The 18,697-nt window shown below is 40.0% G+C and overlaps 1 long non-coding RNA gene across 1 annotated transcript in view; it reads right to left on the bottom strand.

Moving 5' to 3' along the window:
• The window catches only part of LOC109499534, a 29,375-nt gene that overhangs the window by 2,718 nt on the left and 7,960 nt on the right, over positions 1-18,697 (bottom strand). The window contains exons 2-5 of the long non-coding RNA XR_006597645.1: positions 8,078-8,222; positions 3,447-3,562; positions 803-866; positions 214-269 (exon numbers count right to left, since the gene is read on the bottom strand). This is a non-coding gene — a long non-coding RNA (uncharacterized LOC109499534). The remainder of the gene's footprint in view (positions 1-213; positions 270-802; positions 867-3,446; positions 3,563-8,077; positions 8,223-18,697) is intronic.

Here is an 18,697-nt window from a genome sequence, read left to right as displayed (position 1 = left end):
CACTCCTTTATTCAGACCCTGTTGCCAAATTACTCATATGGCCACACCTACTTTCAGGGGATGCTAGGAAATGTAGTCTTTATTTGGTGTAGCCACAAATCCACAAAAACTTGGGAGTTCAATTAACAAAAAAGAGGAGGAAAATGAATATTGGGGGACAATAGGAGTTTCTGACACAAAGCACAAAGTGGGAAATGAGAAATCTCTGCATACCTCAATTTCCAGTGAGGGCAGCTAGTCTGTAAATGCCACAAAGAAAGGGGAAAAGCCTGGAATTTAAATAAAGTTTGAAGTTTTTACCATTACATGAGACTAGACTAATTACTGAACTACTTGGGGAATTAGAGTGACCAGATAACCTTTTATTATCTACACATGACCAGAAAGGTCACAGAACCTGCCTTAAATTTTATCTAGGGGCAGAATGAGACTGTATTCCACAAAGTGGGTTTACATAGATACAGAGAAATGAAAATAAAATTGCTTCCTGATCCCACCTTGTGTTAGGGTAGAATAGGCTGTAGTAACAAAAAGACCTTAAAATTTCAGTACATAACATAATACAACATTATTTCTTATATGTAAACTCCTGAGGAGGTTTGGATTCCAAGGGCAGCTCTCCTCCTCGTGGTGAATCAGGAACTTAAACCAACAGTAGCTCTGCCATTTTCAACTATGGCTTCAAAGGTCATCTTGGGTATCAAACTCTCAGTTAGCCAGAAGGGGGAAAGAGAAAGGAGGAGGAATGTGGGAGGTTTTTAATAGAACAAACCTGGAATTTGGTGCATATACATCTGCTCACCTTCCACTGGAGAGAATTTGGTCATGTGACCACACCCGTTTGAAAGGAGGCTGGGAAATGTAGCCTGTGTACAGAGAAGAGAAGGGCATTTTGGTATGTAGTTGGCAGTCTTCACCCCATACCTCATGATTGTTGCTTACCCAATATAATGGTTATAACAGTGAGTTACCAAAAATTCAGTCTTTGGACCAAAGATGAAAAGGATGGAAGTATTGTGCCAGGTCCAGAGAATAAGATGTTTAAAACGTTGGCTGGAACTTTCCTTTAAGACACCAGAGGAGTGGCAGAGTCATAAAGGAGAAAAGAGAAAGAATGAGGCTAGTATAAAGCTTATGGGTGCCACATCAGAAATATGCCTGGTGTCAGTACAGACTGGACTCTGGGGCAGGATGCTGGGGATGACATGTATACAAAGTTTAGAATTGTGGAGAGCTACAGGGCCATGCCATTAAATTTCAGAGCAGATGTTTGAACACAAAGGAGAATTTCCACGTGTAACTCTTAGAAACCTCTTCACAAAAAGTAGAAAAGAAAGGAACTCTCACATGACAGAGGGCAATTCTCACTCACCCCATCAAGTCAGGAATGGTGGGCAGGAGTGGCCCATCTATCTCCCATGAGTAGTAACACCAATACAAAAAGAGATAACAAAAAGAGGAAACCTAAAACATGTGCAAGAACCATTAGGAACTCAGTCCATGGGTGTAGTGCTCAGTAAGTCTTGAAAGCCCAACACCACAGAGCATCATCCAGGCAGTGACTTTAAAGGTTGCCAAGACTAAGAGGGAATCTGTCCAGCCCCACAAGGGGAGCACTTCTAGACCACTAACTACTGTTGTAGTCAGGATGGCCTTTTCCTGGCAAAGTGCAACAGTGCTGCAAACAACTACTAGTGACTGAGAAGGTATGATCTCCTGAGAGGCGCCAGGAAATATCAAGCAGCCGCTAACATGAGCCACCAGGATCTTTTTAGGATCAAGCATCATGGCCATCTCCAAATGCTTGGGCCATGGGGAAGTATGGCCAACAATATGGTTTTATGAAATAGCCTCCCACGCCAAATGTCCTAGAACACTTCAGAATCTTCCACTGGTGACTCTAAGAGAGATACAGCCCTGCAGTAGGAATGTGAGTGGGTGCTTGCCCTGCCTCCAAACCAAATTGCCACCTTCATGAATGACGTTTCTATGGCCTGTAGAGATATTGGCATGAGTCTGTTCAGAGCAGCCATCTCCCATCATTTTTTTCCCCATTCCTTGTTGCTCCTGACTGAGTTCTTTCCCCTATTCCAAACTTGCCTGGGAACTCAGGCTCCCTCGCTTGGTGCTCAGTTCTCTCCATGCTTTATCTGGGGCCTACTCTCCCAAATCTTCCAATCTTCAGTTATCTTGGGTAAGATGCTCTACTCTACCAGCCCCTGAGGACCTAGAGCTTCGTTCAAATCTAGACTGGTACCTCAACCATCTTCCAAAGAGGAGGGTTCAGGCACTGGTCTCCTGCATTTCTTAGGGCAGCCAAAAGACCTTCAGGCATGAGGAAAAAGCTCAAGGCAGGTAGGACAAGACTTACATGGACCCTGGAGCACCCCAATATTTTCCAGTAGGAGATACAAAGATCTTTAGATGGGACTCCAAAGGGTCTTGAAGGGTCAAGACTCTAATGGTATAAGTAAAGCTACCCCCAGTAACGGATACATCTGGCCTTTTCTGTGGGATGTGCTTCCTCTGAAGCACTCTGTTTAGGTAGGCAGAGAGAAACTAGCAAGATCAGGCTTCTCTCTACCCAAATGCATTGGGTCACCACCTGAACCAATTTTTCATGTAAAAGTTTGACAATCGTGTTTTAAATTTTAGTTGTCCAGATTAGAATCCTGAGTGACAGTCAAAATTCCAGATCCTAGTGTCTGATAACTTCTGCCTGATAGCTAAATTCTGCCAAATGCCCAACACAATTCTTAGAGATACAGTACCAAATAATTCCCATGCTCAACTTTATTCCTTTTTAGCTTTTATATTCAGACAGAGGCCAGAAACAAACACCACGTTCTCAGCTTCACCTGAGCATGACAAGGTCCAGGTACACAAAAATTGTCCTGTTGTACAAAGAAGCTGGGAGTTTTATCAGGCTGCCTGAAGAAAACCCCAGGAAAACCTTGGAGGCAAGCACTGTATCTCCAGGGCAACCTTTTGAACCAACAGGCCTTAGGTCTCCACCCTTGACTCAATGAACTGGCTAGTTAGGACTCCACCCAAAGAATGGATTGTATACCTGGAGGGTGGTTTCCTTAACTTGTGGGCTCATAGTTGTCAGCTTGCAGACTCCTATCTCTTCTTGTTTCAAGTTCCACTTATGACCTGTGTCTGGAGCTATGAGCACACACCTCTGGAAGGGCATCTGCATGCTTTCCAGCACACTGTCCTTCAGCTGTGCTTTTTGAAAAAACATTCATGAAGGTATACTTGATATAAAATAAACTGGACAGATTTAAAGTTTGCACTTTGATAAGTTTTGTCAGATGTAAATCTCTGTGAAACCATCACCATAATCAATAAGTGAACATCCCAGAAGTTTTCATTCCCTTATGTAATTCCTTTCTTTCTGCTCCTCCCCACACCCATTCCCAAGCAACCACTGATCCTCTTACCAACACTATAGATTAATTTGCATTTTCTACACCTTCATATACGTGACATCATGAAGGATGTACTCTTCTTTATCTGGCTTCTTCACTCTGGCTGTCCACTTTTAAGAGACACCATTCTGAGGAGAGACAGTTCAGCTTAGTGAATCCTGTCAAGAGCTCATGTGCAGAGACTAGGTGTCACGAATTCTGGTTAGGCTATATAATTTTTCTACAAGGATGCCAAATCTACTTTCTGTTCACTGGACCTCTCGTAACTGGCAACAAAAATAATTTGCACTCTTAAGTTATTGCCAAAACATATAACCTTGAACATTGTTCCCTCTCCCTAATTCTTACCAAAAACTCATGTAAGTAAAACAAAGTCCATGTGGGATTCATTAAAGGGTATGCAGTACCCAGTTTTGTGGATTATGTAGTTCCAGACATTCACAACACTGTGAATTTTGTTCACACTGTTTTAAACCTTTATGATGAATTGTGCTTTGTGATTATGCTCTCAGTTTGCAGGAACTCAATAAGAATCGGGTATAATGCTGAAGAATTTATAGATGAAATACTATGATATCTGGAATTTGTGTTGAAAGATCTCCAGGATTGACTGGGGGGGGGTCTCAGTCGGTTGAGCATCTGACATCAGGTGAGGTCATGATGTCACGGTTCATGTGTTTGAGCCTCACATCAGGTTCACTGCTATCAGTGCAGAGCCAGCTTCAGATCCTCAGGTCCCCTCTCTCTCTGCCCCTCCCCCCCCCTTGTTTTCTCTCTCTGTCTCTCTGTCTCTCTCAAAAATAAATAAGCATTAGGGGCGCCTGGGTGGCTCAGTTGGTTAACCATCCGACTTCAGCTCAGGTCATGATCTCACGGTTCATGGCTTTGAGCCCCACATTGGGATCTGTGTTGAGAGCTCAGAGCCTGGAGCCTGCTTCAGTTTCTGTGTCTCCCCCTCTTTCTATCCCTCCCCGGCTCATGCTCTATCTCTGTCTCTGTCTCTCTCTCAAAAATAAACGTTAAAAAAAAAACATTAAAAAAATCTCCAGGGGCGCCTGGGTGGCTCAGTTGGTTAAGCGTCCGACTTCGGCTCAGGTCATGATCTCACAGTTCGTGAGTTCAAGCCCCACGTTGGGCTCTGTGCTGACAGCTCGGAGCCTGGAGCCTTTTTCAGATTCTGTGTGTGTGTGTCTCTCTCTCTCTGACCCTCCGCCGTTCATGCTCTGTCTCTCTCTGTCTCAAAAATAAATAAACGTTAAAAAAAAAATTTTTTTTTAAATCTCCAGAAAAAAATAAAAGTGGTAAGAATAGGTTGTGAGAATGGCCAAATTTTGGCAGTTATTGAAGCTTTGTGATGGACATAGGAAGATTCATTATACTCCTCTTACTACTTTTGTGTGTGTTTGAAAATTATCATCACAGGCAGAGAGTTTTTTCAACAGCTGTAAAGGTCTTTGTTATAGGGATATTGTTTAAGATTTTGTTGATTTCTCACTATAGTATATTTTTGATGAGAAACTAAGGATAGATTTAAAGCTTAAATAAAATATTTATCTTAATCCAATGTATAGTAGAGAGTAATTACTTAGTAAAATGACTTTATAAGAATTGATTTGTAGGTATTAGTAGCCTGACCTACTTGGAACTTGGAAGTTTCCTTTGATATTGGACAAAGTACAAAGGGAAAAAAGTGTCTTTCTTCTGAGAGGTTGGTTTAGGAGCATATTGGATATAGGAAGAGTTTCTGAAAAAAGTTTTAAGACTTCCAGAGTCTCAATACAGAATGTAAAAATTTAGTATGAAACAGTAAAAAAATAATACACTGTGACCAATCAAGAATGCAAAGATAGCTTAATATTTTAAAGTATATTCAAATTTATCATGCTTATAGGCCAAAGGAAATAAACCATATGGTCATTTTTATTATTGACACTTGATAAAATTGAACAATCAATCCTGTATAGATACAAAAACAAATGAATCATGCCAAATGAACCTAGGCATAGAAAGATACTTATGCTAAAGAATGTCTATTTCAAATCAACCATCAACATAACACTTACTGAACTATTCCTATGATATCAAGAATTAAACAAATTTCCCACTATAACCACTATTATTATTTATATTTTCTAGATAGTCATATCCAATATAATAAGATAATATAAAATTAAAGAGCCTAAATATACATTGGAAAAGAAGCAATTGAAGTATTCTTATTGGAGACTTAATTATCTTCCTTGAAAATTGGGAGAGTAAACTGAAAAACCATTAAGTTCAGAAATGTGGGTAATTACAAAATAATATATAAAAGCAATAGATTTTCCATTTACCAACAACAGCCTGTTGGAAAATATAATTCAAAAAATTATCATTTACAATATCAATATATAAAATACTTGAAACATACTGAAAAGAAACGTTCACATCCATGGAAAGATTACAAATGTTTTTGAAGGTCCATAAACATTAATGCAAATACCACAAGTACTTGAATGTGAATCCTTAATATTGTACACAAGTTTCTCCCAAGTTATCTATGAATATAAGGTCATTATGATGAGGGACAGAAGCAGAGAGATGTTTGCCCTTTGCCCTGAAGGTTGACCTAATGCCTACACTGTTTCAATAAGGATCAAATACATGCTGGTTGCTACATTCTTTAAGGGTCTCATGACTGCCTGTATATCTCACCAATAGTTAATATTGAACTGAATGATAAGCACCAGAAGAACCTTGCAAAAGTAGTTTTAGGAGTACAAATTCAAAGAAATTCAAAGAAACTTTTGTAACTGATACTCTCTTCCTACATGCCCCCTCCCCTTTGATTACTAAGTATATAACCACCAGCCTTACACAGCAAATAGTGCAGCTCTTACTGCCCACGGGTCCTATCCCCATGCTACTTAAATAAAGTTACTAAGTTGCACCATAAACATCTCAAGAATTATTCCTTGACCATTGTACTCCATGACCCCAACATCAGTTTTGGTGGCCCATTATGGTGACAGTGACAAAGTGAATCCAAAAGTAGCTTGGTAAGCCTTCTTTGTTTCTTTTTCAGAGATTACCTGAATAATACAACCCTTCAGAAGATGCCTTGTCCAAATGCTCAGGAGAGATCTTCTTGCCTGTGGCTACACTATGGGGAGAGACAAATTCCTGCCATCTGGCCAGACACTAGTATCTTGGCTGTAATAGCATTGGGCTCAGAAATCAGGATCTCCTTGTTTTACCTGTTCTTTTAATACTTGTATTCTTTGGACAAAGGATGGCCATACATGCTATTAGGTAGCCGCTGATCCTAAGACTTGCCTATAAGGTTTCCTCCAAAATAACCTGGCAGGATCCCTCGATGAGCATAAAATCCAAGTTAAGTCCAACCTCATACATCCCGAAAGGGACTGGTTCGAGCTATTACACAGTTGGGTCATTCACTCAACAGGGGACCGCTCCTTTGGGACTGCTCCATGGATAAAGCTCACAAGAAAGTTGCCCAGATTAGAACTAGGAGTTCCACACTTTTGTTTTCTCATGTCTCTCATTTGTCCTTCCCCATGGGCTGTTTGGCATTCCTGCTCTCAGATTGAAAGTACTTCTAGCTTAGATATATGATGTTTGATATGATATGAAATACTGCCTTTCTCAACAAAGGCCAGGACCTTTACCCCATCCATTAACACTATATCTAGAAGCTTGCAAGGGGTATTATTATTCGTTGCCAAATATATTTACTCCCTCAAAATTGAAAGAGGCAGCCTCAATGTTTGTTGTATTTCAGTCCATCTACCGGCCCCTAATGTAGCCTAGGATGCAGGAGGGAAGTGAAGGGAGGTCGACATTCCCTCTCAGGTAGTACAGAGGTGTTAGAGTGGTCAAGAAGAGGGATGCCTCTTGCCACTCTGAACTCCAGGAACATTTGGCAATATTCCTGATGGGATACCATTCGGAAACCAAGGGGGATTTTAGTAATGGACTCTTAGTTAATGTACTCTCTTTGCTTTGTAAGGTTTAACTATGGGATCAACTTCCTCAATCCCAAAGGAAGGATTCTCTCTTTGGCTGTCTCCTAACACATTGGAATCAATTTGGATTTAAAGAAAAAACTCCAGGGGTGCCTAGGTGGCTCAGTTGGTTAAGCCACCAACTTCAGCTCAGGTCATATGATCTTGCAGTTCATGGGTTTGAGCCCAGCATCAGGCTCTGTGATGACAGAATGGAGCCTGGAGCCTGCTTCGGATTCTGTGTCTCCCTCTCTCTCTCTCTCTGCCCCTCCCCTGCTCATGCTCTGTGTCTCTCTCTTTCAAAAATAAATAAGCATTAAAAAATAAATAAATAAATAAAGACAAGAAAAGAAAAGAAAAAGTTCAAAACCCTACTTCCCACCCCAAATAATAAATATTCTGCCCCCTAGTTAACAACTGTCAATAAAAGGTAGAAACCCAACCCCCAGGATGTACAGCTTGCTTTCCCCTCTCAGAACTCCTGAGTGTTTTTTACTTTAATAAACTTTCCTGTTTCTGTTACTCATCTGCTGTGCTACATGTCTGTCCTTGAATTCCTTTCCATGACCAAGAACCTTCAGCAATTCGTTTGGGTCTGGCTGGATTGAGGCTCCAGGGCCTGTGGTCTCCCCAGTTTACCTGGCAACACCTTTTTGGTGACCATGAAGGGACCTCTTCATCAGTAAGTCTCCAACTCTTGCCTTTCTTGTGCTGGAGAATTGCTTAGTCACTGTTCTCCTTTGTTCTACTCTCTCTTTTCTTCTGATCTACTGGGGAAAAAGGCCTAAAAAAATAAGAAACAAAAACCATTGGTTCACCAGATTAAATGCAATCTCAGTGTAGGGGAGACTTTTCTCCCATTTCCCAAGGAAACTCATGTTGATTGAAAAGGATTGGCAGGGGTTCCCTCTTCAGGATGCATGCCAGGCCAAAGAGGTAAGCAGGTTGGGCGGGGATGCCCACCTGCACCAGGGATGATAGTTTGGTGGATCCAAAGAGATGCCCCAGGTGCCCAGCCTATCCAAGGCAATGTTCTTGGGGTTCAGCAAGGATGCCTCTAGCCCAGGAGACTCACTGTTTATCTTTCCTCTAAACCCTTAATCCTATCCAACACTCTCGTTGGATGTATCTTGAGAAACTGGAAACAGTTTGACTCCAACACCTCATATGCTTCCTTCCCAAATCTGCTTCTTTTGTAACTATGTTGGCCTCAATATAAACTAGAGGATGGAGAAGTATGACCAGAAAAATTGACCAAAATGCCGTATGGTTAGGTTGTTATGGCCCTGTACCCAAATCCTGATCTGTCCATACTTCTTTAGGGGGCCTGAGAACACCCCTCTCTTCCCCCTCTACTCCTCAAATCCACCATCAGTTCAGCTGTTTCTACAGAAGTAGAAGCTTCTGTTAATCCGCTATATCATCTGTGTTCTGTCATGTTCTCTATGTGCCCCCTTTTTGCCTCTCTTAAAAACAGGTTGCTGCCAAGATCATGTACATGCCTCCCTTTTTGTCCTGAGTAATTCATCTCCTCTTTTTTGCTTCTTCTTCTGTGTGTATCAGATTTGAAATACATCTTGAGAGGACTAGATGAATGTTGTCTGACACTTGTTGTATGTGGGGGCTTCTCCCTTATTCGTTTCCAGGTTAATGGCTATGATAATTGGAGCCAATTGTCTGTGGTTAGTCTACCTCAGGATGGGGACTTTAAGGAATATTTCCAAGCAGCTGCTGAAACTCCTTTTGTTTCCCTGTTTTCTCCATCTCAACATGGACTGCCTGTTTTCACTTTTTGTTGATGGAAAGAAAACGTGCATCTATCTGTTCATCTGTCCAAGTTGATGAGCTTTAGGACCTGGAGTCCTCTTTCTTCTGTATGGCCTTTTATCCACCTCCAGCCCTGATGGTGGCACCTCACCTCTTCTGCCCCCACTTCCCCCTCCTGCTGTTTCTGCACCACCATGGTCATGGCTTGAATCAACTGTCTCTGATACCATCCTCCAGTGCCATTGGCTCTTGTTCTTCCTTCCCTCACAAGGAGCAAAGAGCACTCTAAGCTGTTAGGCCACCTCCTTATGAAGTTCAAGCTGAAGCACTTCCCAAATCAGCATGAAGGGGCCCAAGAATTCCCCTGGACTTAAACTGCCCACTTTAGATTTCCCCACAGGTGCCCCAAGTAAAATCAATCATGGGGAAACAATTGACTTTTACTGGGCATTGGTGCAACATATTCTGTATTAAGGCTAATGTAAGTTTGTTAGTTTAATTATGATAGACATGTCTATAGAGTTATCAACATTAAATATAAAACTATTTCACCAAGGTTTACTAAAGGTCAAATAAGCTCATGTTATCTCTGTTGCAATTTGTCAGCAAAAATGGCTTAAAATGATGGTTAATTTTGTCTGTCTCATAAGAGTTTTTAAGAACAAGTAGGTATAAAAAACATTTTTTTAATGTTTATTTATTTTTGACAGAGACAGAGAGAGACAGAGAGAGACATAGCATGAGTGGGGGAGGGGCAGAGGGAGAGGGAGTCGCAGAATCTGAAGTAGGCTCCAGGCTTTGAGCTGTCAGCACAGAGCCCGAGGCAGGGCTTGAACTCACAGACTGCGAGATCATGACCTAAGCCAAAGTCCAACACTCAACCGACTGAGCCACCCATACGTCGCTAGGTAAAATTTTTAAGTAGCTTTCAAAATCTCTGGTAACCTGAAACTTTATAAAGTTTTGCTAAGTTAAATGATAAGTTGGGTTGAACTCACTGGCTATCTAAATCTTTTTCAAAGAAGATAAAATACTAAAGCATGAGTTAATGAATAAGTTTGTGCTTTTGGCCTCCCATCATGGAGAAACTGAGGATACTTGAGTCTGTTGGTAAACACGTTTTATGCCTTACTGAAAGATTGTACTATGGGAAAAATATGTTTTTAGAAATTATGAAAAGCATTTATAAATTTGCCAATCTAAGGAATTGTTATGTGACAGATAGTTCACAATTGGTTACTACTTAATTTTCACTGGAGACTAAGGTTTCTAAGTTAAAATTCTGCTAAATGTAATTAGGACTGATGGATATGATAAGGAAAGCAACTTTGTATGCACAGAAGTGAGAAATGTGTAAGGAAGGTATAAGAAATAAGAATAAATTTTTTTGACAGGAAAAGAAAGTTTTAGAAGGTTTGTGAAGGAAAATCTTTGGAGAAGAATATTTTGGTGGTCAGGACTAAGACCGAAATGGATGGATTTTAAAAGTACACTAGTGGGGCACCTGGGTGGCTCATTCGGTTGAGCAACTGACTTTGGCTCAGGTCATGATCTCACGGTTTGTGAGTTTGAGCCCTGCATCAGCCTCTGTGCTGACAGCTCACAGCCTGGAGCCTGCTTTGGATTCTGTGTCTCCCTCTCTGCCCCTCCCCCACTCATGTTCTCTCTCTGTCTTAGAAGTAAATAAACATTTAAAAATAAATAAAAAATAAATAAAATAATAAAAGAACACTGGTAAAGATAAAAATCTGCCTTTCTCTCTGTTAAAAAGAGAAAGTTTTCTTTGTTGGTCTGCTCTTAGTAAGAAAGTGTAAACAAAGTTTTTTTCTTCTTGATCTGCCCAGAAAAGCTTCTATGTGTTGTCTTTATCAGGTCTTTGATTACTTAATAGAAATGAAACTTGTCAGTATTAAAGAAGCTGGGTTTTGCTAACAACTATGTAACTTCCTATACAATCCCTCACTGCCACCTTGGTTAAATGTAAATATTAAATTTATAATCATCTGTGATCCTATCTAGGAATGTAATTTGAAACTTCCCCCAGATTTTAATCATAAATGAAGTCTTTTTGACTAATTAGGCTTGTCTATTTGGTATGTTACATTACATGGGAAGCACTGTCAAGCAAACAATGATAAAATTTCTTATGTTGTTCGGGTAAGTGCTATAGTTCTAGAAATTACATGAAATTCCTGAAGTTTTAATATGTTCTGGTATAAGGGCTTCACTTGACCTTCTAATTATATTTCACCCTACATGTTTTTTCATTTGGCTGGTACTGTTAGCCAAGATGCAATAAGAAGCTATTCAAATCAAAGGGCTAAAATCTATCAGAAGGGAAGAGGGGTAAGGGGCAAAAGCAGGGAAGAATGTGTTTTATTTTGCAGAACCAACAGGTTCAGCCAAGGACACACCGGTTAGGTATTTCACCTGATAGCCCCTTGCTATGTATGTCTCACCTGATAGCCTCTTACTGAGGACCTGCACAGAAGCCCCCCTGAGTTGTCCCGAAGATATCTTTAGCTCATTATAAAACTAAGATCTTCTCCTATAGGTAGTTTGCCACCATTATTTGAACATACGATGCATGCACTAGCAGGTTGATGTGCTAGGCATGCACAATTTAACTGAAGTGCATAAATAATAGAATATGTATGAGTTCTTTAATGTTGTGGGAGACATGCCTCCTAAAAATGGGCCACTTTGACATGAAAATTGAGTTAAAAACAATCAAAATCCAGCCAATTGAGGAGAAGCTCTTTACCTTCCCCTTAATGGCTTGCCTGATATTCATTAGCCTGATTTTTCATCAAAGAGAACTATTAACAGAGATTTCTCTTTACCTTAGAAACTCAACTACATAATAGGGCAACTTTGTTTTTCAAATATCTCTTTTTCATCTTCCTGCTAATGGCCTTCCGCCCCTTTGTATCAGTAGACCCTACCAGCTCTCTAGTTCATAGAAGCTTCAAGTTGCCTCATTGTCTTTGGAATTTCCATGTCTGTGTGGAATCCCCATAGGTACACCTATTTAATTTCACTTTCTCCTGTTAATCAGTCTCATGTCAATTTGATTCTTAGTCAAGCTAGAAGGACCATGAAGAGCAGAAGAATTTCTTCCTCCCCAAAAACGTATATGCAAGGTCCTTGCCCCTACCCCGTAATACACTGAATAGAAGCTTCCTGTACTAACCCCACAAGGACATAGTGTTTTGAGAGCTACCTTGCTGTCTCCTTACCTGTAACAAATAACAAAAAGCTCTTTGCTTTCAACACTTCCTTGGGTTGTGTTCAATTTGATGCACTTCAAATACTGAACCCCTTGAGTTCAGTTATGGTCTTTATTAGTATCATTTATAATAAACTGTAATTCTAAGTATGGCATTTTCCTTAGTTCTCTGAGTCATTTTAGCAAATTATCAAACCTGAAAGGGGACCCTCCATATTTAAATCCAGTTGGTGAGAGAACAAGTGGGGACCCTCAAACTTGTGGCTGACATCTGAAATAAGGGCAGTCATGTTAGGGACTGTACCCTTAATCTGGGAGTCTGATGCTAACTCCAGATGACTCGTGTCAGATTTGCGATGCAGTATTCCAGTTCTTTATCCACCTACATTCATGTATTTTCTGTCATGATCTTGCTGGGGTGTCTCCACCTGCATGATTTCACAAAGGTCAGAGGCCAAGGAAGAGCAAATTTACCCAGAGAAACAAATTCCAATACCTTTTGATATGCATTCCTAAATTTTTACAGTTTCTTGCTCATCAATTCTCTGTTATGCCTTTTGTTTCTCTGATTTTACTAGATTATCTAGATTTTGACAACACTAATAATGTATTTACATAAGTTTAACCTGTATGCCTTCAAGATACATTCTCCTACTTTCTCCATTTTTTTTCCAGAATTTCCTCAGGTGTGTGTGTGTGTGTGTGTGTGTGTGTGTTGCTTATGCAAAGCCCCAAATCACCAAGCCAAGACCTAACTTAATTACAGTTTCAGCCTCTCCCAGAAATAGAATCTTAAATCAGTCAATCAGGAATCACCTGATCAGCACTAGTTGGGGATCTGTCTGACAGACTTCTGCCATCCCCTAAAGGAAAGTGACCTTGCCATAATCAATCTGCTTTCTGCCTCCTTGTTCCAGCTGACATCTGCCTAGAAATGTCTTTCATTTTATACAGCGCCTTGGAGCTCCTTTTCATCTGCTAGATGAAATACTGCCCAATTCATGAATCATTGAATAAAGTCAATAAAATCTCAAATTTTGAGAGTTGAATTTTGTTTTTTTAAGTGTATATTCATTAGCCTGACTTTTCATCAAAGAGGTTTGTCATCTTGATGTTTCCTTTACCATGAACAAAGGAATGGATGGATTACACAGAACAAATAAGTGAGTGATTATTATACGATATTGATCACTGCCACAAAGGCAAAATATATATTGCTTAAATTTTCTGTATTGGAGGGGGCATTTTACTTTCCTATTTTTATTTTGTGCCATGAAAAGCTACTCCTACCCTAAGCTACATTGAACTGAGCTGAAAGACTTAATGCTACCCATCCCACAGGTGGTCTTTTCATTGCACTGAGGATTCTTGTATCACTGAGACTTCTTGTCTTTTCCACGCACTGTGGAATGGTCTCAGCAATGGTCACAGCCTGAGATATTTCCTTTCTCAGTGTGGCCTCTTTTCTCGCCTCACAGATTTCCATTAGCTGATTCCCATAGTGGCTTTAGTTGACTACTGGCTTCTGGGACCAAACATCATATTAATGAAGCTACCAGCCAGGATGGTGCAATGGTGCATTTATCAACCACATTTCCCATTTTATTTTAGCTTCTTCAAGAGCAAAGCAATCACTACCTCTAGCTCTTGGAGGAGGATTTTAACTACCTCATTTAATTTTATGGGAACTTTCATGAAAAGCAACCATATTTGATCTATGTCCTTTGAGCTGAATTGAAGGCCACCTGCTTGCATTACACGAAAAAGGAAACAATCTGTTTATAGCCTGGAAGCTCTTTGAAGAGATTCCTCTGATGGAAACTTGCTGAGTAACACCATTCCCCCAAGATGGCAGAGGACAAGGTGCTGACACCAGATGTCTTTGTCATTGGCATATGGTTTCATCAGCGGATCCATCCCTCCAGGATTTCTTCAGCCATCCTGTTCCCTCCTGGACTTACCAATTCATCACAGAAATGTTGAATATCAGACCAAAATGAAAAGTTGTAAGATAAATTTTCATAATAGTTAATTCTGAGGCAGCAAAAACTACACCTAAGTAGGACTATAGGTCTCATATATCAGCAAGAGAGGCTGATCCAGGCATTCTCCCTTGAGTCCTTCACTCTGATGGGGTTTTTATACCCTGGTTATTACTCCTTGTGATGGTTCATTTGATGTATCAACTTGAGTTGGCTAAAAGATGCCCAGATAACTGCTAAAACATTTGTGGGTGCATCTGTCTATGAGAGTGTTTCTGAGAGAGATTAGCATTTGAATCAGTGGACTCAGTAGATTGCCCTCCCCATTGTGGGTGGGCATCATTCAATCTGTGAGGGCCTGATGGAACAAAAAGGAGAAAGAAGCTCTTTGCCTGAATTGGAACATGTGAGAAGTAAGCCCACTGACCCAATCAAAGGAAGGACATGGAGATTCAGAGCACAGTGAAGAGAGGCTTTAATCAACATTCTTGCAAGAGCGGGTGTCTGATGGACAGGCACACTCAGGGAAGTTACAGTACGCAATTTATCTCCTAGCATGCAAGTCCCTCCCCTGGTTCCTCATTGGCTGAGCACTACAGAAGTTACAACCTTACCCAGAAGTTGCCTATGCCCACGTAAGGCAAAAAGTAGTCTGACTGGAACAAATGGACGGACATTCCTTGAGGTGATGCAGAGACTTCAGTTCTTTGGTACATGCTTATTGCAAAGCCTGTGAAAAAACCTTGTGAAATGGAGAGGGGAAGAAAACCAGGAAGTGAAGTGTCTAAGGGTTTGGGACTCCATTGGGGGTAGAGGAGTTGTACATATTTCCAATAGATTATAAACCTATTGTTAACTAGACAGCACAGCTTTTATTTGGTATTTCTGAAAATGAATCATCTCATTACTTCTCACAGAACATCTCTCTCTCCTGCCCTCAGAGGTCACATTCCTGGTTCTTGAGACTTCATACTCATACATTTTAACATACTAATACACCATCACCTCTTCTGATTCTCCAGCTGCAGACAGCAGAGCAGGTTGGAACTTCTAGATCTCCATAATTGTATATATATATATATATATATATATATATATATATATATAATAACCAGTAGAGAACCAGTAAGGAAATAGATACTGCTTTTATTTTTTTATTATTTTTTAAAATGTGTATTTATTTATTTTTGAGAGAGAAGGAGAGCACAAGCAGGGGAGGGGCAGAAAGAGAGGGAGACACGGAATCAAAAGCAGACTCCAGGCTCTGAGCTGTAAACCTAGAGCCCAATGTGGGGCTTGAACCCATGAACCGTGATATCATGACCTGAGCCAATTCGGTCACTAAATCAATGGAGCCACTCAGATGCCCCTAGATACTCTTTTTCAAAAACATTCAACTGAGCCTGCTTTGGATTCTGTGTCTCCCTCTCTCTCTGCCCCTCCCCTGCTCACACTTTCTCTCTCAAAAATAAATAAATATTTTTAATTAAAACAAATTCATTTGAGTAAATTTAAATCTAATTGATTTTATCAAATGATTCAATCAAGCAGCATCCCATCTAACAAATAGAAGAGAGCTCTGAAGATTTTGTACAAAATGTAAGATTTTTACAGACAAAGAGAGGGACAGGAAGTTAAAAGAGTGGATTATTTCAGGCAATGTTACCTCCCCTTCAGGGAAGGCAAGAGATCTTACCATACAGATTACCTCATTAGTATGGATCAGGAAATAACAGACAGATTGGTTAAAAATTCCAGTCCTAGATAGTTGAAGCTGATGCTGGCAGGCCAGGTCCAAGGACCCGCAGGACTAGCCAAGAGGGTCCTTGGCTTCAAGAAGGATGGAAATTAGATGGGAGCCAGCAAGAGGTAAAAGCAGAGTTTATTGAAGATAAGATAGAAAGATATGGACCCAGGTCTGGGAGACTCAGAAAGGAAAAGAGAATGAGTCTTATCTTTGCTTGGGGTCTGGAGTTCTTACTGGTGATTGTGATCTAGTGCACATGTTCTCTTAAACATCCAGGAACTGGTCAGAAAAAGGACAGGGTCCAGGTGTCTTTCATAAGTCACTCATTCCCTGAAGTCAGTGGTCTTGGCATCAAGGTGTTTGAAGTCAGTGGTCTTGGAAAACATTTATGACAACCCTCCTGGTCACTCCTTACATGCTATCTATTGTACTGGGAGATTCCAAAGATATCATTATCTATTTATGCCTTCCAAGGAGTACATGTACTATTTGCATTACAAGGCACATGTAGAGTGGGCTAGGGGTGCAGATCCTAGCAAGAATGGAAGCCAGAAAAAAAAGGCAAAGGAAAACAAATGGCTTTTTTTTTATGGGATACCTTCAGTTTCCCTATCTCAGAGGTAATTAAGTAGTCTAACATGAAAGAAGAATCTGAGGATGCTCTTAGGGAAATGCCAGAAGGAGAATTAGACTAAGTGCATCCATGTTAGATTTATATAAATCTTTCATTGGTTGGCAAAAGTTCAAAGGTGGACATCACAGTGCATGTGTGAGACTAAGGAAACAGACTATCCCATACATTGCTGGCAGTAGTGCAAATGGCACAGTCCTGAGAAGCAGAACCTGTAGTATATGCCAAAATTATAAATGCATTTACCCTTTGATCCAGAAATCTCCCTTCTGGCAATCTACCCTATAAATTTGTCCACACAAACACAAACTTATTCAGCTTTAAGGTTAGTCATTGTGGCATTATTTGTAATAACAACTTATTATATTGTAATGTAGCCCAAGTGTCCAGCAATAGGGGACTGGTTGAACACATAACTCTGCTATATGTACCAATGGAATACTATACAGCTATCAAAAGGGACCAAGACATGAGGAAGACCTTTATGTGCTTTGAATTTTTTTTTTACATTTTATTTATTTTTGATAGACAGAGACAGAGCACAAGTCGGGGAGGGCAGAGAGAGACAGAGACACAGAATCCGAAGCAGACTCCAGGCTCTGAGCTGTCAGCACAGAGCCCGACATGGGGCTCGAACTCACAAACCATGAGATCATGACCTGAGCCAAAGTCAAATCCTCAACTGACTGAGCCACCCAGGTGCCCTCCTTTATGTGCTTTGATATGGAAGTATATCCAGAATATTTCATTAAAATTTTAAAAAGGAAGGAGAATATATAATATTGTTTTTTAAGATTATATATATACTATATATACACTTATATAATATATATATATATATATATATATATATATATATAATATATATAATATGCTCTTTTGTGTAAGAAAGGAGGAAATAGGAGCACCTGGCTGGGTCAGTGAGTAGAGCATGGGACTCTTTATCTTGGGGTTGTGAGTTCAAAGCCCCATGTTGGGCACAGAGCTTACTTAAAAATAATAATAATAAATAAAAATAGAAAATAAAAATAGAAGGGACAAAATAAAAGTATTTATATTTGTATAAAAAAACTTTGGAAGAATAAATAAGACACTATTATAATAAAAATGGTTACTTACATGGGCAAAGCAAGGGAGAACAAAGGTAGGGATGGGGTGGGAATGATATTTCTCATGTACCTGTTGATATCACTTGCATTTTTAACTATATAATTTTAATATCTATTAAAAAGTCTTCCTAAAACTAATGCAATGTTATATGTCAGTTATAGCTCAATAAAATAAATAATATATTTTTAAATTTTTTTAAGGTTTATTTATTTTTGAGACAGAGAGACAGAGCATGAATGGGGGAGGGTCAGAGAGAGAGGGAGACACAGAATCCGAAGCAGGCTCCAGGCTCTGAGCTGTCAGCACAGAGCCCGATGCAGGACTCAAACTCACAGACCCTGAGATCATAACCTGAGCCGAAGTCGGAGGCTCAACTGACTGAGCCACCCAGGCGCCCCTAAAATAAATAATATTTTAAAACTAAATTTTAAACAATGCTGCTTTGGAAGATTGTTAAAAACCTAAACAAGAAGACTTCCAATTTGGGTAAGCTATAATAATTTGTGACAAACTAAAGTGGCCACAAAACTATAGGGGCACCTCGCTGATTCATTTGATAGAGTATGTGACTCTTGGTCTCAGAGTCGTGAGTTCAAGCCCCATGTTTGGTGTAGAGGTTACTTAAAAACAAACAAACAAAAAACAACTAGAAAAACAATGTTTATAATCACCAGAGATCTGAGGAAGCAATTCATACTATAGAACTAATTTTTGTCAAAGTTCTAAAGGGAGAACCTAAGAAAGTGAGCTTTTGATCTGAAACTGCTTTTTTCCCAGAGGCATTTGCTGACTC

Source organism: Felis catus, chromosome B2, assembly GCF_018350175.1.
Source record: "Felis catus isolate Fca126 chromosome B2, F.catus_Fca126_mat1.0, whole genome shotgun sequence".
Classification (NCBI taxonomy): Eukaryota; Metazoa; Chordata; class Mammalia; order Carnivora; family Felidae; genus Felis; species Felis catus.
The sequence above is the reverse complement of the archived record's forward strand: the minus strand, read 5'-3'. Positions and strand labels throughout refer to the sequence as shown.